General features: G+C 46.6%; 1 protein-coding gene across 1 annotated transcript in view; it reads right to left on the reverse strand.

Moving 5' to 3' along the window:
* gas2a (growth arrest-specific 2a) overlaps positions 1–23669 on the reverse strand; it is a 63059-nt gene extending 39390 nt beyond the window's left edge. The window contains exon 1 of the mRNA XM_031801610.1: positions 23391–23669. The gene's annotated coding sequence lies outside the window, so the exon portion shown is untranslated. The remainder of the gene's footprint in view (positions 1–23390) is intronic.
* Between the last annotated feature and the right edge of the window lie 108 nt (positions 23670–23777).

Below are 23777 nucleotides of genomic sequence, written 5' to 3' on the forward strand. Positions count from 1 at the left end.
ACTAGCCCAACCCAGAGCCCCCCACCACAACCCAAGCCCAACACTATCCCAACCCAGAGCCTCCCAAAACAACCCAAGCCCAACACTAACCCAACCCAGAGCCTCCCAAAACAACCCAAGCCCAACACTAGCCCAACCCAGAGCCCCCCACCACAACCCAAGCCCAACACTAGCCCAACCCAGAGCCCCCCACCACAACCCAAGCCCAACACTAGCCCAACCCAGAGCCCCCCACCACAACCCAAGCCCAACACTAACCCAACCCAGAGCCCCCCACCACAACCCAAGCCCAACACTAACCCAACCCAGAGCCCCCCACCACAACCCAAGCCCAAGCCCAACACTAACCCAACCCAGAGCCCCCCACCACAACCCAAGCCCAACACTAACCCAACCCAGAGCCCCCCACCACAACCCAAGCCCAACACTAACCCAACCCAGAGCCCCCCACCACAACACTAGCCCAACCCAGAGCCCCCCCAACACAACCCAAGCCCAACACTAGCCCAACCCAGAGCCTCCCAAAACAACCCAAGCCCAACACTAGCCCAACCCAGAGCCCCCCACCACAACCCAAGCCCAACACTAGCCCAACCCAGAGCCCCCCACCACAACCCAAGCCCAACACTAACCCAACCCAGAGCCCCCCACCACAACCCAAGCCCAACCCAGAGCCCCCCACCACAACCCAAGCCCAACACTAACCCAACCCAGAGCCCCCCACCACAACCCAAGCCCAACACTAACCCAACCCAGAGCCCCCCACCACAACCCAAGCCCAACACTAACCCAACCCAGAGCCCCCCACCACAACCCAAGCCCAACACTAACCCAACCCAGAGCCCCCCACCACAACCCAAGCCCAACCCAGAGCCCCCCACCACAACCCAAGCGCAACCCAGAGCCCCCCACCACAACCCAAGCCCAACACTAACCCAACCCAGAGCCCCCCACCACAACACTAGCCCAACCCAGAGCCCCCCCAACACAACCCAAGCCCAACACTAGCCCAACCCAGAGCCTCCCAAAACAACCCAAGCCCAACACTAGCCCAACCCAGAGCCCCCCACCACAACCCAAGCCCAACACTAGCCCAACCCAGAGCCCCCCACCACAACCCAAGCCCAACACTAACCCAACCCAGAGCCCCCCACCACAACCCAAGCCCAACCCAGAGCCCCCCACCACAACCCAAGCCCAACACTAACCCAACCCAGAGCCCCCCACCACAACCCAAGCCCAACACTAACCCAACCCAGAGCCCCCCACCACAACCCAAGCCCAACACTAACCCAACCCAGAGCCCCCCACCACAACCCAAGCCCAACACTAACCCAACCCAGAGCCCCCCACCACAACCCAAGCCCAACACTAACCCAACCCAGAGCCCCCCACCACAACCCAAGCCCAACCCAGAGCCCCCCACCACAACCCAAGCCCAACCCAGAGCCCCCCACCACAACCCAAGCCCAACATTTTGAGAAATGATGTGACAAAAAAAAAAAAAAGAAGAAACTGTATTATGAAGCCAATCAATGATATAAAGAATGATGGAAAAAAAAACTTGAAATGAAATTATGGGCAGAAAGACAAAATCAACTGCATCTTTCATCGAATCAGATGGCTTACTCATCACAAAATCATGTGATGTTGACAACTATTTGAATGATTATTTCATTGGCCAAGTGGGCAAACGTAGGCAGGAAATGCCCACGACAAACAGTGAGCAATTATATTTATATTTGTGGCGGCAGGTAGCCTAGTGGTTAGAGTGGAGGGGCGGCAGGTAGCCTAGTGGTTAGAGTGGAGGGGCGGCAGGTAGCCTAGTGGTTAGAGTGGAGGGGCGGCAGGTAGCCTAGTGGTTAGAGTGTAGGGGCGGCAGGTAGCCTAGTGGTTAGAGTGGAGGGGCGGCAGGTAGCCTAGTGGTTAGAGTGTAGGGGCGGCAGGTAGCCTAGTGGTTAGAGTGGAGGGGCGGCAGGTAACCTAGTGGTTAGAGTGGAGGGGCGGCAGGTAGCCTAGTGGTTAGAGTGGAGGGGCGGCAGGTAGCCTAGTGGTTAGAGTGGAGGGGCGGCAGGTAGCCTAGTGGTTAGAGTGGAGGGGCGGCAGGTAGCCTAGTGGTTAGAGTGGAGGGGCGGCAGGTAGCCTAGTGGTTAGAGTGGAGGGGCGGCAGGTAGCCTAGTGGTTAGAGTGGAGGGGCGGCAGGTAGCCTAGTGGTTAGAGTGGAGGGGCGGCAGGTAGCCTAGTGGTTAGAGTGGAGGGGCGGCAGGTAGCCTAGTGGTTAGAGTGGAGGGGCGGCAGGTAGCCTAGTGGTTAGAGTGGAGGGGCGGCAGGTAGCCTAGTGGTTAGAGTGGAGGGGCGGCAGGTAGCCTAGTGGTTAGAGTGGAGGGGCGGCAGGTAGCCTAGTGGTTAGAGTGGAGGGGCGGCAGGTAGCCTAGTGGTTAGAGTGGAGGGGCGGCAGGTAGCCTAGTGGTTAGAGTGGGGGGCGGCAGGTAACCTAGTGGTTAGAGTGGAGGGGCGGCAGGTAGCCTAGTGGTTAGAGTGGAGGGGCGGCAGGTAGCCTAGTGGTTAGAGTGGAGGGGCGGCAGGTAGCCTAGTGGTTAGAGTGGAGGGGCGGCAGGTAGCCTAGTGGTTAGAGTGGAGGGGCGGCAGGTAGCCTAGTGGTTAGAGTGGAGGGGCGGCAGGTAGCCTAGTGGTTAGAGTGGAGGGGCGGCAGGTAGCCTAGTGGTTAGAGTGTAGGGGCGGCAGGTAGCCTAGTGGTTAGAGTGGAGGGGCGGCAGGTAGCCTAGTGGTTAGAGTGGAGGGGCGGCAGGTAACCTAGTGGTTAGAGTGGAGGGGCGGCAGGTAGCCTAGTGGTTAGAGTGGAGGGGCGGCAGGTAGCCTAGTGGTTAGAGTGGAGGGGCGGCAGGTAGCCTAGTGGTTAGAGTGGAGGGGCGGCAGGTAACCTAGTGGTTAGAGTGGAGGGGCGGCAGGTAACCTAGTGGTTAGAGTGGAGGGGCGGCAGGTAGCTTAGTGGTTAGAGTGGAGGGGCGGCAGGTAACCTAGTGGTTAGAGTGGAGGGGCAGCAGGTAGCCTAGTGGTTAGAGCATTTGACCAGTAACCCGAAAGGTTGCAAGATCGAATCCCCGAGCTGACAAGGTACAAATCTGTCATTCTGCCCCCTGAACAAGCGGTTAACCCACTGTTCCTGGGCCGTCATTGAAAATAAGAATTTGTTCTTAACTGACTTGCCTAGTTAAATAAATAAAATATTCATGCATAAAAATAATGAAAGGGAAGCAGTGAAAGATTGAATTTTGTAAAGTTAGTGTGGGAGAGGTGGAAAAATTGTTATCGATCAATAATGACAAACCTCCTGGCATTGACCATTTAGAAAGCTACTGAGGACGGTAAGCTGACTATAGCCACTCCTATCTGTCATATTTTTACCCTTAACTAAGAGTTGCAGTCTGTTTTGGAATGGGTGGCCAGTAATAAACTGGCCCTTGAACATCTCTAAAACTAAGAGCGTTTGTATTTGGTACAAAATCATTCCTCAAGTTCTAGACCTCAGCTGAATCTGGTAATGAATGGTGTGGCTGTTGAACAAGTTGAGGAGACTAAATGACTTGGCGTTACTTTAGATTGTAAACTGTCATGGTGAAAACATTTTGACTCAATGGTTATAAAGATGGGGAGAAGTCTGTCTGTAAATAAAGAGATGCTCTGCTTTTTTGACACCACACTGCAAAAAGCAATTCCTGCAGGCTCTAGTTTTGTCTAATCTTGACTATTGTCCAGCCATGTGGTCCAGTGCTGCAAGTAAAGACCTAGTTAAGCTGCAGCTGGCCCAGAACGGAGCGGTACGCCTTGCTCTTCATTGTAGTTAGTTGGCTAATATTAATACTATGCATGCCAGTCTCTCTTGGCTGAGAGTTGAGGAGAGACTGACTGCATCACTTCTTCTTTTTATAAAAAACATTAATGTGATGAAAATCCCAAATTGTTTGCATAGTCAACTTACACACAGCTCTAACACATACACTTATCCCACCAGACATGCCACCAGGGGTCTTTTCATAGTCCCCAAAACCTTAACAAATTCAAGAAAATGTACAGTATTATATAGAGTCCTTATTGTATGGAACTTCCTTCCATCTCATATTGCTCAAATAAACAGCAAACCTGGTTTCAAAAAACAGATAAAGCTACACAACGCCTCTCCCCTGTTTGACCCAGATAGTTTGTGTGTGCATTGATATGTAGGCTACGTGGTGCCTTTTTAAAATGTATATAGTTCTGTCCTTCAGCTGTTCTTGTCTAATGATGTTCTGTATTATGTTTCATGTGGACCCCAGGAAGATTAGCTGCTGCTTTTGCAACAGCTAATGGAGATCCTAATAAAATACCAAATACCCCCCCCACCACCACTACCACTACCACCCCTACTCCACCCCAACATCAACGCCACATCACTCCTTCCCACACAACCCACATCACAGAGAAGCAATACGTTTTGGCAGTAAATTGGCAGGGTACTTGGCCGTTATATTGTCTGCATGCTGGATGGAGTAGCCGCAGTGGGTAAATGAAATACTACCCGACTCTTTCTCAATAGTATTCATTGCCAGCCATTCATAGCTTAACACAGAGGACTGTAAAAAAAAATGTAGGAATTGTTAATGTTTTTACTCCTAATGTTATCTCAATAAGTCTGATAAGTTACCACGGAAAGTTGTTTCCGTTGGGGCTGATAGATAGATTTATCGACAGACCAACCGTCCGACCGAACGACCAACTGGGAGCCAGATGTATAGGCTACTACGCCTGACAAATTGTCATCAACAGCCAACTCCGTACAGAGTTTATTTTCTCAGAGAGGAGATTGGGGTATAGCAGGTCTTATGCATTCAGTGTGTGACTCACCGTGTCACTGACAGGATGTGAAGATTATAAAAACAATACGCAAAGAATCTATTCTGAGGCAGACCTGGACTGCTAGATAGACAGGTTTTGGGACTTTGGGACTTTTACATTGTAAAACCAATGTGGACAATCATCCCGGTCAGGCTCAATTGACCATTCGCTAAGCACAGGATAGTGACATCACAAGGATGCTGTCGACTGTTCCCATTACCACATAGGTTAAAGACATGCTCCACACATGACTTAAACACAGACAGACTTCTTGACTTTTCTCAATGATACAGCCCATAAGAGTGGCTCATGATACAGCCCTGTTAGAGTGGCTTATGATACAGCCCTGTTAGAGTGGCTTATGATACAGCCCTGTTAGAGTGGCTCAGGATACAGCCCGTTAGAGTGGCTCATGATACAGCCCGTTAGAGTGGCTCATGATACAGCCCGTTAGAGTGGCTCATGATACAGCCCTGTTAGAGTGGCTTATGATACAGCCCTGTTAGAGTGGCTCAGGATACAGCCCGTTAGAGTGGCTTATGATACAGCCCTGTTAGAGTGGCTCAGGATACAGCCCGTTAGAGTGGCTCATGATACAGCCCGTTAGAGTGGCTCATGATACAGCCCGTTAGAGTGGCTCATGATACAGATTAGTCTTCTGCTTTCTCCCCCCCCCCCCCCCCCCCCCCGAATACCCCCAGACACAAGGGCTGCCAGGCTCGGGGCTTGAACCTGGCTGCTGGTCTGATCTAGTCTACCTGCTGTCCTTCTGTCCTGTCCTGGTAGTTTCTTGCTTAGGCTGTTTGCTCATCGTGACCTAGAGACAGCACATCACCCTGGCATAGCAAGCAACCAGACAGCAGCACTATAGTTCGACCAGACAGCAGTACTATAGTTCAACCAGACAGCAGTACTATAGTTCAACCAGACAGCAGTACTATAGTTCAACCAGACAGCAGTACTATAGTTCAACCAGACAGCAGTACTATAGTTCAACCAGGCAGCAGTACTATAGTTCAACCAGACAGCAGTACTATAGTTCAACCAGACAGCAGTACTATAGTTCAACCAGACAGCAGTACTATAGTTCAACCAGACAGCAGTACTATAGTTCAACCAGACAGCAGTACTATAGTTCAACCAGACAGCAGTACTATAGTTCAACCAGACAGCAGTACTATAGTTCAACCAGACAGCAGTACTATAGTTCAACCAGACAGCAGTACTATCGTTCAACCAGACAGCAGTACTATAGTTCAACCAGACAGCAGTACTATAGTTCAACCAGACAGCAGCACTATAGTTCAACCAGACAGCAGCACTATAGTTCAACCAGACAGCAGTACTATAGTTCAACCAGACAGCAGTACTATAGTTCAACCAGACAGCAGTACTATAGTTCAACCAGACAGCAGTACTATAGTTCAACCAGACAGCAGTACTATAGTTCAACCAGGCAGCAGTACTATAGTTCAACCAGACAGCAGTACTATAGTTCAACCAGACAGCAGTACTATAGTTCAACCAGACAGCAGCACTATAGTTCAACCAGACAGTAGCACTATAGTTCAACCAGACAGCAGTACTATAGTTCAACCAGACAGCAGTACTATAGTTCAACCAGACAGCAGTACTATAGTTCAACCAGACAGCAGTACTATAGTTCAACCAGGCAGCAGTACTATAGTTCAACCAGACAGCAGTACTATAGTTCAACCAGACAGCAGTACTATAGTTCAACCAGACAGCAGTACTATAGTTCAACCAGACAGCAGTACTATAGTTCAACCAGACAGCAGTACTATAGTTCAACCAGACAGCAGTACTATAGTTCAACCAGACAGCAGGATCGTTTAATACAAAGTGCCAGAAGGCCTTGAACAAGAAAGGATGTGAAGCCGCTACCATCACAATACAGTTTGTCAGTCGCCTAAAGGGGAAAAGGGGGGATACCTAGTCAGTTGAACAACTGAAAGCCTTCAACTGAAATGTGTCTTGTGCATTTAACCCAACCCCCCTCTGAATCAGAGAGGTGAAGGGGGGGGGGGGGCTGCCTTAATCGACATCTACGTCTTCGGAGCCCCGGGGAACAGTGGGTTAACTGCCTTGTTCAGGGCCCAGGGAACAGTGGGTTAACTGCCTTGTTCAGGGCCCGGGGAACAGTGGGTTAACTGCCTTGTTCAGGGCCCGGGGAACAGTGGGTTAACTGCCTTGTTCAGGGCCCGGGGAACAGCGGGTTAACTGCCTTGTTCAGGGCCCGGGGAACAGTGGGTTAACTGCCTTGTTCAGGGCCCGGGGAACAGTGGGTTAACTGCCTTGCTCAGGGGGCAGAACGACAGATTTTTTACCCCGTCAACTCAGGCATTCGATCCAGCGACCTTCCGATTACTGGCCCAACGCTCTAAAGACGTGACACATTCAGTATGAAGAGTGCCTCACAACGACAAGACTAAAGGCATGGCTGTGGAAAGAGACTACTCTCACGTAGGCTAGTGTTTTAGCATGAGGGTTCACAGCGCAAAATATATGGTCCAAGTCATATTCAATTACAATTAATTGACGAACTAAATTCTTCAACACACATCTTGTAAAAAGGTATTTGGTATTTTATTAGGATCTCCATTAGCTTTTGCGAAAGCAGCAGTTACTCTTCCTGGCTGTCACATGTGCTTCCCTCTCTGGCCTCTAGGTCACCAGACTGCTCGTTTAAGGCGCACACCTGTCACCATCGTTACGCGCATTAGCGCATGATGACACTCACCTGGACTCCATCACATCCTTGATTACCTGCCCTATATATATATATCACTCCCCTTTGGTTTCTTCCTCAGTCGCCATTGTTTCTGTTTCATGTCCGTGTGGTGTTTGTGTTACGTGTCTGTTTAATTTATTTATTTAAATGTTTTCACTCCCTGAACTTGCTTCCCGACTCTCAGCGTGCATCGTTACACTGGGGTCCGTACAAAACATGAAATAATACAGAACATTAACAGACAAGAACCACTGAATGACAGAACTACATACATTATATAATGGCACATACAGCCTACATATCAATACATAGAAACAGAGTATCCAGGTTCAACAGGGGAGAGGCGTTGTGCTGTGAGGTGTTGCTTAATCTGTTGTTTTAAAAAAAAACAGGTTTGCTGTTTATTTGAGCAATATGAGATGGAACGGCAATAAGGGCTCTATATAATACTGTACGTTTTCTTGAATTTGTTCTGGATTTGGGGACTGTGAAAAGACCCCTGGTGGCATGTCTGGTGGGGTAAGTGTGTGTGTGTCAGAGCTGTGTGTAAGTTGACTCTCCCCAAGTTGACTATGCAAACAATTTGGAATTTCCAACACATTAATGTTTCTAATAAAAAAATAAGAAGAGATGCAGTCAGTCTCTCCTCAACTCTCAGTCAAGAGAGACTGGCAGCATAGTATTAATATCAGCCCTCTGATTACAATGAAGAGCAAGGCGTACCGCTCCGTTCTGGGCCAGCTGGAGCTTAACGAGGTCTTTCCTTGCAGCACTGGACCACATGACTGGACAATAGTCAAGATTAGACAAAACTAGAGCCTGCAGAACTTGCTTTATGGAGTGTGGTGTCAAAAAAGCAGAGCATCTCTTTATTAGGGACAGACCTCTCCCCATCTTTATAACCATTGAATCTATATGTTTTCACCATGACAGTTTACAATCTAAGGTAACGCCAAGTAATTTAGTCTCCTCAACTTGTTCAACAGCCACACCATTCATTACCAGATTCAGCTGAGGTCAAGAATTTAGGCAATGATTTTGTACCAAATACAATGCTCTTAGTTTTAGAGATGTTCAAGGACCAGTTTATTACTGACCACCCATTCCAAACTGACTACAACTCCTAAGGGGTTTCAGTGACTTCATTAGCTGTGGTTGCTTATACATGGACACACAGGCTTTATTTAATGCCAGTGGCAGGGGGCCTAGAGAGCTGCCCTGTGGTACACCACACCCTTGTTTGACATTAGAGAAGCTTCCATGAAAGAAAACCCCTCTGAGTTCTATTAGATAGATAGCTCTGAATCCATGATATGGCAGATGTTGAAAAGCCATAACCTGTTGTTGAGAAAACATTTTATGGTCAATAATATCAACGGCTGCACTGAAATCTAACAGTACAGCTCCCACAATCTTCTTATTATCAATTTCTTTCAACCAATCATCAGTCATTTCTGTCAGTGCAGTACATGTTGAGTGCCCTACTCTATAAGCATGCTGAAAGTCTGTTGTCAATTTGTTTACAGAGAAATAGCATCTAGCTTGATACGCAGCTAACAGTGGCAGCTAGGCTAGCTGCTACACCAAGCAGCTCATCAGACCTTTGGTCGGTAGGATCCCTGGACAGATAACAGCAGTCCCGGCAATGGACGCCAACAGTGTCACAGAATCCAAACTCAAAAGGTAGCTAGATAGTAACACATTTTTTTTCCTCTCCAAAAGAACATTTTTTCAGAGACTTTCACAACTTTCCAGAACAGCAAACCGAGTTCTTCCTCATTCCGCTTTCAACGCGAAGTGGCACGACATGTGGTGGAAGTCTGGCGTAAAGGGAGATATATAGGGCGTATAGAAGAACATGGAGGTTAGCGTTGTAAAGGTCCCTTGTTGTGGAGGACCATGGCTTTTGACCTCGACCTCTGACCTCTAGCCATGACCCACATACTGGCACACACAAACACACTTCCTGTCACACCATGGCGCTGAACACATGGAACAGGGACACACACACACACACTTCCTGTCACACCATGGCGCTGAACACCTGGAACAGGGACACACACACACACTTCCTGTCACACCATGGCGCTGAACACCTGGAACAGGGACACACACACACACTTCCTGTCACACCATGGCGCTGAACACCTGGAACAGGGACACACACACACACACTTCCTGTCACACTATAGTGGTGAACACTGGATACACTGGGCCTTGATGGCAAACTCTATCTCCCTAAAAACAACAGCTGCACACACATCGCAGCAGCGACACACATGTGCAACATTCCCATGTCTACTGTGGGACAGCCCTGACAAACAGAGCAGAGCGAATACCAACTAACCACTGTTATCACTGTTACTGTCCTCCCATAGAGCTCTGTCCTCCCTCCCTCCCGACTGCCTGTTCCCAGGTCATGGTCCTTGTTACTGTCCTCCCATAGAGCTTTGTCCTCTCTCCCGGCTACCCGTTCCCAGGTCAGGGTCCTTGTTACTGTCCTCCCATAGAGCTCTGTCCTCCCATAGAGCACTGTCCTCCCATAGGGCTCTGTCCTCCCATAGGGCTCTGTCCTCCCATAGGGCTCTGTCCTCTCTCCCGGCTGCCCGTTCCCAGGTCATGGTCCTTGTACTGTCCTCCCATAGAGCTCTGTCCTGTTGCTCTTTCCTTTCCCAGGTCATGGTCCTTGTTACTGTCCTCCCATAGAGCTCTGTCCTCTCTCCCGGCTGCCCGTTCCCAGGTCATGGTCCTTGTTACTGTCCTCCCATAGAGCTCTGTCCTCTCTCCTGGCTGCCCGTTCCCAGGTCATGGTCCTTGTTACTGTCCTCCCATAGAGCTCTCTCGTCTCTCCCGGCTGCCCTTTCCCAGGCCTCTCAATGTACTGTGGCCTTGATCTCTATCTGCTGTAGGAGAAAGTTACACAACCATGCTCCTTGCTCTGGCTACAACCAAGCCCCTTGCTCTGGCTACAACCATGCCCCTTGCTCTGGCTACAACCAAGCCCCTTGCTCTGGCTACAACCATGCCCCTTGCTCTGGCTCCAACCATGCCCCTTGCTCTGGCTCCAACCATGCCCCTTGCTCTGGCTCCAACCATGCCCCTTGCTCTGGCTCCAACCAAGCCCCTGGCTCTGGCTCCAACCATGCCCCTTGCTCTGGCTACAACCATGCCCCTTGCTCTGGCTCCAACCATGCTCCCTTGCTCTGGCTCCAACCATGCCCCTTGCTCTGGCTCCAACCATGCCCCTTGCTCTGGCTCCAACCATGCCCCTTGCTCTGGCTCCAACCATGCCCCTGGCTCTGGCTCCAACCATGCCCCTGGCTCTGGCTCCAACCATGCCCCTGGCTCTGGCTACAACCATGCCCCTTGCTCTGGCTACAACCATGCCCCTTGCTCTGGCTACAACCATGCCCCTTGCTCTGGCTCCAACCATGCCCCTTGCTCTGGCTCCAACCATGCCCCTTGCTCTGGCTCCAACCATGCCCCTTGCCCTGGCTACAACCATGCCCCTTGCTCTGGCTCCAACCATGCTCCCTTGCTCTGGCTCCAACCATGCCCCTTGCTCTGGCTCCAACCATGCTCCCTTGCTCTGGCTCCAACCATGCCCCTGGCTCTGGCTCCAACCATGCCCCTTGCTCTGGCTCCAACCATGCTCCCTTGCTCTGGCTCCAACCATGCCCCTTGCTCTGGCTACAACCATGCCCCTTGCTCTGGCTCCAACCATGCTCCCTTGCTCTGGCTCCAACCATGCTCCCTTGCTCTGGCTCCAACCATGCCCCTTGCTCTGGCTCCAACCATGCCCCTTGCTCTGGCTCCAACCATGCCCCTTGCTCTGGCTCCAACCATGCCCTGGCCCACCGGCCAAACACAATCCACCTAAGCCTTGTTCACATTGGCAGTTTGCTCGCTATTTACTCTAGAACATGTGGTAGCTAACTAGCTTGTTCATTGTTTACAAACAAATAAGTGAATATGCTAGAAAGCTACACCGCTACCTAGCTAGCTGACTGCCGTGGCTACCTAGCTAGCTGACTGCCGTGGCTACCCAGCTAGCTGACTGCCGTGGCTACCCAGCTAGCTGACTGCCGTGGCTACCCAGCTAGCTGACTGCCGTGGCTACCCAGCTAGCTGACTGCCGTGGCTACCCAGCTAGTTGACTGCCGTGGCTACCTAGCTAGTTGACTGCCGTGGCTACCTAGCTAGTTGACTGCCGTGGCTACCTAGCTAGTTGCCTGCCGTGGCTACCTAGCTAGTTGACTGCCGTGGCTACCTAGCTAGCTGACTGCCGTGGCTACCTAGCTAGTTGACTGCCGTGGCTACCTAGCTAGCTGACTGCCGTGGCTACCTAGCTAGCTGACTGCTGTGGCTACCTAGCTAGTTGACTGCCGTGGCTAGCCAAAAAGTAACTGGGAAACGTCCATGGCGAGGCAGAGTACCACAGTATGAGTCATAATACCCATAAAACCTAGCAGTCAAACAGGGAAATGGTTCCAATTGTTTTTTCCAATCGTTTTTTATATTTTTTATAAACACTTAAATTAAGGGCTTTGATAAAAGTCACCTTGTCCTAGAGAGATTTACATGGTTATTAAAACGTCACGCCACGGTAAGCCTACAGGAAACACAGCCCTTATTTTAAGTCTTTCTAAAATCCACTATGGGAAAAATGAATAAAACCATTTCCCTGTTTGACGGCAAGGTTTTATGGGTATTGTGACACTTCCAATGTGGGGCTCTACGGTTTTAGCTTGCTACATAACTTCTGAGTGACCACTACCAATCAGCCTTCACCACTGGGCACACACCAGTTATTACTATGACAACTAGTGTAGCCATGTCAGCAAATGACTGCTGTCTGAACACACATCTGATCTGCTCACTTGTAACTTGCTGTTTGAACAGTCAATATTCCAAAACGGATTTGAAAAACTAAACTGATTTGAGCATTTTTTATTTTACCTTTATTTAACTAGACAAGTCAGTTAAAAACAAATTCTTATTTTCAAAAACAGCAGGTTAACTGCCTTGTTCAGGGGACAGAACAACAGATTTTTTTTTACCTTGTCAGCTCAGGGATTTTAACCTTTGGGTTACTAGGTCAACACTAACTACTAGGCTACCTGCCGGCAGAGAGAACAAGGCTCTGGTCTCACATGACAACTATGCATATTTTAGCTCAAGAGTTGGTCATGGCTCATAAGAATACATTCCACTAAAGAACAGGGCCTCCTGTACCATCCAATGAAATGCACATCTTTACATGCTTGTTGAGCAAGTAAACATACAGGTAACTGTTAAAATAATGGAAACACAAATAAATTAGGGATACAAAGTATATTGAAAGGTGTGGTTCTTGAATAAATTAAGCAATTAACAACACTCTTGTCATCATAGAGATAGATAGAGGACTCATCATGGATTTAACCCTTTTTAGCATGGACATTGCCATTGAGTAGTCAACTGGGTGGGGATTTTGGAGAAAAATCAGCCAATGAAGAATTAGAAGAAGAACAAATATCACTTTAGAATTGAGATAGTCCCAATGGCGTTGCCCATGCTGTCACATACACTATAATGGCACATATACAAAGATGAGTTCTCTATCTGTCTCTATGGGTCATGTATAAAAAGAAAAAAAAGAAATGGTCAGTCCATTATTTTGGCTACCATGGCTATGCCCCCATAGGATGGCAATGCCCCCATCCACAGGGCATGAGCGGTCGATGAATGGTTTGATGAGCATGAAAACGATGTTAACCATATGTCATTGGCCGTTTCAGTCACCGGATCTGATGGTGCATTGCAGCTGTTCTGGCTCGTGGTTTCTGGCTCGTGGTTGCTGGCTCGTGGTTGCTGGCTCGTGGTTTCTGGCTCGTGGTTTCTGGCTCGTGGTTTCTGGCTCGTGGTTTCTGGCTCGTGGTTTCTGGCTCGTGGTTGCTGGCTCGTGGTTTCTGGCTCGTGGTTGCTGGCTCGTGGTTTCTGGCTCGTGGTTTCTGGCTCGTGGTTTCTGGCTCGTGGTTTCTGGCTCGTGGTTGCTGGCTCGTGGTTTCTGGCTCGTGGTTGCTGGATCGTGGTTGCTTGCTCGTGGTTGCTGGCTCGTGGTTGCTGGCTCGTGGTTGCTGGCTCGTGGTTGCTGGCTCGTGGTTGCTGGCTCGTGGTTGCTGGCTCGTGGTTGCTGGCTCGTGGTGGTCCACTGCCCTAGTAACACACTTTATGTTGATATTTACTGTATTTTGGCAGTTACCTGAATGTGTGAAAATTGTTACTGTTTTCAAAGTAAACATGTGTGAAAATTGTTACTGTTTTCAAAGTAAACGTGTGAAAATTGTTTTAAGTTATTCGAAGTAAACATATGGTATGTGTGAAAATATAGTTATGTTATTCAAAGTAAAGAACGTGCTCCCAATAGTTCCCACAGAGACCTTTAGGTGACCCTGGATAGCGTAGACATAACAACATAGCATAACCCAGTTGGCTCCAGATGGGACGAGGACAGACAGGGTCTCATAAGGAATCATGGAATGCTGCTGAGTCACTCAATGAAAACACAAGCAATTATTTCTCTCCCTCACAGCCCTTCACTATGCTGTGGCCTGACCTCTCTCTCAACTAGAGATTTGTATTTGTATTTATTATGGATCCCCATTAGTTCCTGCCAAGGCAGCAGCTACTCTTCCTGGGGTTTATTATGGATCCCCATTAGTTCCTGCCAAGGCAGCAGCTACTCTTCCTGGGGTTTATTATGGATCCCCATTAGTTCCTGCCAAGGCAGCAGCTACTCTTCCTGGGGTTTATTATGGATCCCCATTAGTTCCTGCCAAGGCAGCAGCTACTCTTCCTGGGGTTTATTATGGATCCCCATTAGTTCCTGCCAAGGCAGCAGCTACTCTTCCTGGGGTTTACTATGGATCCCCATTAGTTCCTGCCAAGGCAGCAGCTACTCTTCCTGGGGTTTATTATGGATCCCCATTAGTTTCTGCCAAGGCAGCAGCTACTCTTCCTGGGGTTTATTATGGATCCCCATTAGTTCCTGCCAAGGCAGCAGCTACTCTTCCTGGGGTTTATTATGGATCCCCATTAGTTCCTGCCAAGGCAGCAGCTACTCTTCCTGGGGTTTATTATGGATCCCCATTAGTTCCTGCCAAGGCAGCAGCTACTCTTCCTGGGGTTTACTATGGATCCCCATTAGTTCCTGCCAAGGCAGCAGCTACTCTTCCTGGGGTTTACTATGGATCCCCATTAGTTCCTGCCAAGGCAGCAGCTACTCTTCCTGGGGTTTATTATGGATCCCCATTAGTTCCTGTCAAGGCAGCAGCTACTCTTCCTGGGGTTTATTATGGATCCCCATTAGTTCCTGCCAAGGCAGCAGCTACTCTTCCTGGGGTTTATTATGGATCCCCATTAGTTCCTGCCAAGGCAGCAGCTACTCTTCCTGGGGTTTATTATGGATCCCCATTAGTTCCTGCCAAGGCAGCAGCTACTCTTCCTGGGGTTTATTATGGATCCCCATTAGTTCCTGCCAAGGCAGCAGCTACTCTTCCTGGGGTTTAATATGGATCCCCATTAGTTCCTGCCAAGGCAGCAGCTACTCTTCCTGGGGTTTATTATGGATCCCCATTAGTTCCTGCCAAGGCAGCAGCTACTCTTCCTGGGGTTTATTATGGATCCCCATTAGTTCCTGCCAAGGCAGCAGCTACTCTTCCTGGGGTTTAATATGGATCCCCATTAGTTCCTGCCAAGGCAGCAGCTACTCTTCCTGGGGTTTATTATGGATCCCCATTAGTTCCTGCCAAGGCAGCAGCTACTCTTCCTGGGGTTTATTATGGATCCCCATTAGTTCCTGCCAAGGCAGCAGCTACTCTTCCTGGGGTTTACTATGGATCCCCATTAGTTCCTGCCAAGGCAGCAGCTACTCTTCCTGGGGTTTATTATGGATCCCCATTAGTTCCTGCCAAGGCAGCAGCTACTCTTCCTGGGGTTTATTATGGATCCCCATTAGTTCCTGCCAAGGCAGCAGCTACTCTTCCTGGGGTGTATTATGGATCCCCATTAGTTCCTGCCAAGGCAGCAGCTACTCTTCCTGGGGTTTATTATGTATCCCCATTAGTTCCTGCCAAGGCAGCAGCTACTCTTCCTGGGGTTTACTATGGATCCCCATTAGTTCCTGCCAAGGCAGCAGCTACTCTTCCTGGGGTTTACTATGGATCCCCATTAGTTCCTGCCAAGGCAGCAGCTACTCTTCCTGGGGTTTAATATGGATCCCCATTAGTTCCTGCCAAGGCAGCAGCTACTCTTCCTGGGGTTTATTATGGATCCCCATTAGTTCCTGCCAAGGCAGCAGCTACTCTTCCTGGGGTTTATTATGGATCCCCATTTGTTCCTGCCAAGGCAGCAGCTACTCTTCCTGGGGTTTAATATGGATCCCCATTAGTTCCTGCCAAGGCAGCAGCTACTCTTCCTGGGGTTTATTATGGATCCCCATTAGTTCCTGCCAAGGCAGCAGCTACTCTTCCTGGGGTTTATTATGGATCCCCATTAGTTCCTGCCAAGGCAGCAGCTACTCTTCCTGGGGTTTATTATGGATCCCCATTAGTTCCTGCCAAGGCAGCAGCTACTCTTCCTGGGGTTTATTATGGATCCCCATTAGTTCCTGCCAAGGCAGCAGCTACTCTTCCTGGGGTTTATTATGGATCCCCATTAGTTCCTGCCAAGGCAGCAGCTACTCTTCCTGGGGTTTACTATGGATCCCCATTAGTTCCTGCCAAGGCAGCAGCTACTCTTCCTGGGGTTTATTATGGATCCCCATTAGTTCCTGCCAAGGCAGCAGCTACTCTTCCTGGGGTTTATTATGGATCCCCATTAGTTCCTGCCAAGGCAGCAGCTACTCTTCCTGGGGTTTATTATGGATCCCCATTAGTTCCTGCCAAGGCAGCAGCTACTCTTCCTGGGGTTTATTATGGATCTATTACTTTTCTGGGATGCTTGATTGTTTTTATTGCTTTACTGGAGAGCTTATCAGAAGTAGACATGCTCATGTTATTTATATTGGAGCTGCTAGTGCACGGTGAGCTGTACACAGTGGACGTCCTACTAGGGCACACTGCCTCAGTGCTAACAGTATAACTCTGGTTCATAGGCACACGATTACTGTATACAATAGCTGTAGGATCGACAGAGGCTTTCAGGGCAGGTAAAATAAAATAAAGTTACTTACATTGTGTCTGCCAACGCCCCTGGTATAATGTACATTTGCTGAAGCATTATGACAACTCAGTGACACAGTGGTAGGGATTAACTGAGCTGGGGTCATTGATAAATCATTGTTTCAACGCATACTTGAAATGCGTGGACAGAGTTCCAGGAGCCAAGATAATTTGGATGGACTCCGTTATTCCAGGAGCCAAGATAATTTGGATGGACTCCGTTATTCCAGTAGAGTATCTTCTGTTTCCAGAAGGTGTCAAAGTTATCTATAAAAAGTGATTCCAACAGAGCTACAGTAATATTTTAGCCAGGTGTGTAATGCCAATAGCCTGCTAAATCTTTCACAGCCGCGGCTAGACGATGGTACCGGACCTGAAAAAAATTTGGCTGCTTTTTGGAATCTTTCAGTGCTAGAATCAGTTTTTTAAAATCTAATTTCAGAAGTTCCGAACTAGCCCTCCTGCTGTCATTTGACCCCACATTGACTACAACTGCGTCAGCTCCCGGCATCTGCTGTATAATGGTCGGAAGTAGCCTTGTAAGGTAAGATAGGGTCACAACCATGCCCTGGTCTGGCCCACTGGCAATCACATTCCACCAAATAACAGGTTTGCCAGTAGCATCACCAAATACAACATTTACACGAAAAGAAAATAAGCCTCTCTCTCTCTCTAGTCTGTCTCTACCCTCTCTCTCTCTAACCTCTCTCTCTCTCTAGTCTGTCTCTACCCTCTCTCTCTCTCTCTCTCTAGTCTGTCTCTACCCTCTCTCTCTCTCTCTAGTCTGTCTCTACCCTCTCTCTCTCTCTCTAGTCTGTCTCTACCCTCTCTAACCTCTCTCTCTCTCTCTACCCTCTCTCTCTCTCTCTCTAGTCTGTCTCTACCCTCTCTCTCTCTCTCTCTAACCTCTCTCTCTCTCTCTCTCTCTCTAACCTCTCTCTCTAGTCTGTCTCTACCCTCTCTCTCTCTCTCTCTCTCTCTAACCTCTCTCTCTCTCTCTAACCTCTCTCTCTAGTCTGTCTCTACCCTCTCTCTCTCTCTAGTCTGTCTCTACCCTCTCTCTCTCTCTCTAACCTCTCTCTCTAGTCTGTCTCTACCCTATTTCTCTCTCTAGTCTGTCTCTACCCTATTTCTCTCTCTAGTCTGTCTCTACCCTACTTCTCTCAGCCCTTTCTCTCTAACCTCTCTCTCTCTCTCTCTCTCTCTCTCTCTCTAACCTCTCTCTCTCTCTCTCTAACCTCTCTCTCTCTCTCTCTAACCTCTCTCTCTCTCTCTCTCTCTCTAACCTCTCTCTCTCTCTAACCTCTCTCTCTCTCTAACCTCTCTCTCTCTAACCTCTCTCTCTCTCTCTAACCTCTCTCTCTCTCTCTAACCTCTCTCTCTCTCTAACCTCTCTCTCTCTCTCTCTCTAACCTCTCTCTCTCTCTAGTCTACCCTATTTCTCTCTCTAACCTCTCTCTCTAGTCTGTCTCTACCCTATTTCTCTCTCTCTAACCTCTCTCTCTAGTCTGTCTCTACCCTATTTCTCTCTCAGCCCTTTCTGTCTCTCTCTAACCTCTCTCTCCAAATCTCTCTAACCTCTCAATTTCTATTCTCTCTAACCTCTCTATCCAATCTCTCCAACCTCTTTATCCAATCTCTCCAACCTCTTTATCCAATCTCTAATTTCTCTCTCTAACCTCTCTCCAATCTCTCTAACCTCTCTATCCAATCTATTTTACCTCTATCCAATCGCTCTTATCTCTCTATCCAATCTCTCTTACCTCTCTAACCTCTATCCAATCTCTCTTACCTCTCTAACCTCTATCCAATCTCTCCAAGCTATCTAACCTCTCTATCCAATCTCAAATCTCTATCCAGTCTCAAATCTCTCAGCCCTTTCTCTCTCTTTAAATCTCTCTAACCTCTCAATTTATATTCTCTCTAACCTCTCAATTTATATTCTCTCTAACCTCTTTATCCAATATCTCTAATCTCTCTGACCTCTTTATCCAATCTCAAATCTCTCTAACCTCTCAGCCCTTTTTCTCTAATCTCTCTCTCTATCTCTCCAATCACTCTAACCACTGTCTGTAATCTCTCTCTAATCTCTCTCTACCCTTCTGTTTTATGTAACAATACCAAATGTAACATATCATACTAATTGGAGTGTCCTCGGATTTACATTTACTATGTTACGTCTCGTCTATGAGACCAGGCTGGGTATTCTGCTCTAGACAAACACTGACTCACACCCTACTGGATTTCATTATTATTAATGTTATAACTGAATGTAGTACTGTACAGTGTTCTGACATTGCCTGTATAGAAAATTCATAAACATGAAAACAGTGAAATATGTTTCTCCACATTCCAAGAATGTCGTTCACTTCATGATACCACTGAGTGTGTGTGTGTGTGAATGAAATGTATACAGTCCTCTGCCAAGAAGTTTCATACGGCGTTAGCCCTAGAAATTGCATCATGGCACAAGTTAGGCATCTCTAATACAGCAGTGTTGATCCAGTAGTGTGATCATATAGGATTATTGGGAAACTAAATGGGGCGGCAGGGTAGCCTAGTGGTTAGAGTGTTGGACTAGTAACCAGAAGGTTGCAAGTTCAAATCCCTGAACTGACAAGGTACAAATCTGTTGTTCTGCCCCTGAACAGGCAGTTAACCCACTGTTCCTGGGCCGTCATTGAAAATAAGAATTTGTTCTTAACTGACTTGCCTAGTTAAATAAAGGTAAAATAAAATAAAATAATACTGTTTCTAAGAGTTCTGGGTGTTCCTGTCCTGGGCTGGACCCAGACGAGTCTTAATGGACATCAGGGTACCAGTGTAGGTGGCTGAGGCCTTGGGTAATACCATTATATTCAGTCTATGGATAATACCAGTACATTCATTCAGTCTATGGGTAAAACCAGTACATTCAGTCTATGGGTAAAACCAGTACATTCATTCAGTCTATGGGTAATACCAGTATATTCATTCAGTCTATGGGTAAAACCAGTACATTCATTCAGTCTATGGGTAATACCAGTATATTCATTCAGTCTATGGGTAATACCAGTATATTCATTCAGTCTATGGGTAATACCATTATATTCATTCAGTCTATGGATAATAACAGTATATTCATTCAGTCTATGGGTAATACCATTATATTCATTCAGTCTATGGGTAATACCATTATATTCATTCAGTCTATGGGTAATACCAGTATATTCATTCAGTCTATGGGTAAAACCAGTACATTCATTCAGTCTATGGGTAATACCAGTATATTCATTCAGTCTATGGGTAATACCAGTATATTCATTCAGTCTATGGGTAATACCATTATATTCATTCAGTCTATGGATAATAACAGTATATTCATTCAGTCTATGGGTAATACCATTATATTCATTCAGTCTATGGGTAATACCATTATATTCATTCAGTCTATGGGTAATACCAGTATATTCATTCAGTCTATGGGTAATACCAGTATATTCATTCAGTCTATGGGTAATACCATTATATTCATTCAGTCTATGGGTAATACCAGTATATTCATTCAGTCTATGGGTAATACCAGTATATTCATTCAGTCTATGGTTAATACCAGTATATTCCTTCAGTCTATGGGTAATACCATTATATTCAGTCTATGGGTAATACCATTATATTCAGTCTATGGGTAATACCAGTATATTCATTCAGTCTATGGGTAATACCATTATATTCATTCAGTCTATGGGTAATACCATTATATTCATTCAGTCTATGGGTAATACCAGTATATTCATTCAGTCTATGGGTAATACCAGTATATTCATTCAGTCTATGGGTAATACCAGTATATTCATTCAGTCTATGGGTAATACCATTATATTCAGTCTATGGGTAATACCAGTATATTCAGTCTATGGGTAATACCAGTATATTCATTCAGTCTATGGGTAATACCAGTATATTCATTCAGTCTATGGGTAATACCAGTATATTCATTCAGTCTATGGGTAATACCATTATATTCATTCAGTCTATGGGTAATACCAGTATATTCATTCAGTCTATGGGTAATACCAGTATATTCATTCAGTCTATGGTTAATACCAGTATATTCATTCAGTCTATGGTTAATACCAGTATATTCATTCAGTCTATAGTTAATACCAGTATATTCATTCAGTCTATGGTTAATACCAGTATATTCATTCAGTCTATGGTTAATACCAGTATATTCATTCAGTCTATGGTTAATACCAGTATATTCATTCAGTCTATGGTTAATACCAGTATATTCATTCAGTCTATGGGTAATACCATTATATTCAGTCTATGGGTAATACCATTATATTCAGTCTATGGGTAATACCATTATATTCAGTCTATGGGTAATACCATTATATTCATTCAGTCTATGGGTAATACACAGTGTAAATGACTGAATAAACGTATGATATTATTCCTTTAAAAATTATAATTGTATAAACTATGACAAAACATTTGGTTTTGTTTTCAATCGATAAAAGGAAGACCTATTTTAGGCATATATAAATACAGAAATGACAAAGCAGGTTTAGCTTCTTTTAACACAGTGCCTTTGTTATTGGAGTCTGCCAGCTTAGTTCACGCTAGCAAAAAGGAGCGTCTGAAAATGGTTTGTGAGCGTCTGAAAATGGTTTGTGAGCGTCTGAAAATGGTTTGTGAGCGTCTGAAAATGGTTTGTGAGCGTCTGAAAATGGTTTGTGTGCGTCTGAAAATGGTTTGTGAGCGTCTGAAAATGGTTTGTGAGCGTCTGAAAATGGTTTGTGAGCGTCTGAAAATGGTTTGTGAGCGTCTGAAAATGGTTTGTGAGCGTCTGAAAATGGTTTGTGAGCGTCTGAAAATGGTTTGTGAGCGTCTGAAAATGGTTTGTGAGCGTCTGAAAATGGTTTGTGAGCGTCTGAAAATGGTTTGTGAGCGTCTGAAAATGGTTTGTGAGCGTCTGAAAATGGTTTGTGAGCGTCTGAAAATGGTTTGTGAGCGTCTGAAAATGGTTTGTGAGCGTCTGAAAATGGTTTGTGTGCGTCTGAAAATGGTTTGTGAGCGTCTGAAAATGGTTTGTGAGCGTCTGAAAATGGTTTGTGAGCGTCTGAAAATGGTTTGTGAGCGTCTGAAAATGGTTTGTGAGCGTCTGAAAATGGTTTGTGAGCGTCTGAAAATGGTTTGTGAGCGTCTGAAAATGGTTTGTGAGCGTCTGAAAATGGTTTGTGAGCGTCTGAAAATGGTTTGTGAGCGTCTGAAAATGGTTTGTGAGCGTCTGAAAATGGTTTGTGAGCGTCTGAAAATGGTTTGTGAGCGTCTGAAAATGGTTTGTGAGCGTCTGAAAATGGTTTGTGAGCGTCTGAAAATGGTTTGTGAGCGTCTGAAAATGGTTTGTGTGCTCATGGAAAGGGTTTGTGTGCTTCTGGAAAGGGTTTGTGTGCTCCTGGAAAGGGTTTGTGTGCTCCTGGAAAGGGTTTGTGTGCTCCTGGAAAGGGTTTGTGTGCTCCTGGAAAGGGTTTGTGTGCTCCTGAAAGGGTTTGTGTGCTCCTGGAAAGGGTTTGTGTGCTCCTGGAAAGGGTTTGTGTGCTCCTGGAAAGGGTTTGTGTGCTCCTGGAAAGGGTTTGTGTGCTCCTGGAAAGGGTTTGTGTGCTCCTGGAAAGGGTTTGTGTGCTCCTGGAAAGGGTTTGTGTGCTCCTGGAAAGGGTTTGTGTGCTCCTGGAAAGGGTTTGTGTGCTCCTGGAAAGGGTTTGTGTGCTCCTGAAAGGGTTTGTGTGCTCATGGAAATGCATTTAAAGTGTTTTTGTCTCTTTTATGTCAGTGGCATGTGTTAATATCATTATGCATTTTCATTTTACAACTGTAATATATTTTCAAAGTGGTCTCCTCGTTTAGTTTCTATTCCTGCCACTCATAAAAGGAACCAACCACAACAACTACACATCTAGTTCAGCCATTTTAAAATGGCATTGAAACACACACACACACGCTCACACAATCTCACGCACGCACGCAAGCACGCTCACACACACAGAGAAGAGATGAAATGTCTGACATTTTATGAAAACTTACAGTTAAGATAAGAAAACAACATAGCTATTCTGTTTGATAAAATAACGTGTTTGAAGTTAATCATATGAGCTCCATTAAAAAAGTTGGGCAGCAGCTGAGTTATAGGTTCTTCTGCAAAACAAGTAGACTGACTAACTGACTCCAAACACAGGCAGTTTGTTGGCAAAGAAAAGTTATTGGGTCTTTTGTTTAAAAAAATACAAAGAGAAGGATTCTAGTCAAACTACTCTGAAGGGATATTTTGAGTAATCTGCCTAAATATTTGCATATTGAGTTGTTTGATTTGTTTACACATATTCTAACTATTATTATTCAAAATATTTAACAAGTTTACAGCAAATATGATAATATATTTGGGGATGAATCGTAAAAGCACGTATAAAAAAATAACACACACACAAAAAAAACGGTATACTAGAGCATCAATCAGAGGCATGCAATTTAATCAACAGTCCTATTAGTCTTCCACTCACCCTCTTCAAAGCAACTCTTCTATCCGGACCGTTACCGTCCTCTCGTGCCGTCTCTTTGCTCCTCAGTGCGTTCTATATTCATGCTTTTCTAGCCTACCCTACGGTCTGTCGCTGAAAACAGTGGGTAGGATCGGGCAATGCAATATATCTGTCTCTCAAAGACCTGTACCAAAGTCGCTGCTGCACCGCCGATAGAAGGGAAGTTTAAGATCAGTCATGCTGGACTGGGTGGGAATGTTACGCTGCGTTCTGCCTCTCTCTCCCTGCACTCCTGACATTGGAGAAACTCGTTCGTGCGCAAGATTGCAATTAGATCGATGTTAAAGTGGAAGTGTATTAATTGGCCCAGTCATTGTGTAGTTTTAATTATTGCAATTGCTCGAGTCA

The sequence above is a fragment of the Oncorhynchus kisutch genome, linkage group LG22 (genome assembly GCF_002021735.2).
Source record: "Oncorhynchus kisutch isolate 150728-3 linkage group LG22, Okis_V2, whole genome shotgun sequence".
In the NCBI taxonomy this organism is placed as follows: domain Eukaryota; kingdom Metazoa; phylum Chordata; class Actinopteri; order Salmoniformes; family Salmonidae; genus Oncorhynchus; species Oncorhynchus kisutch.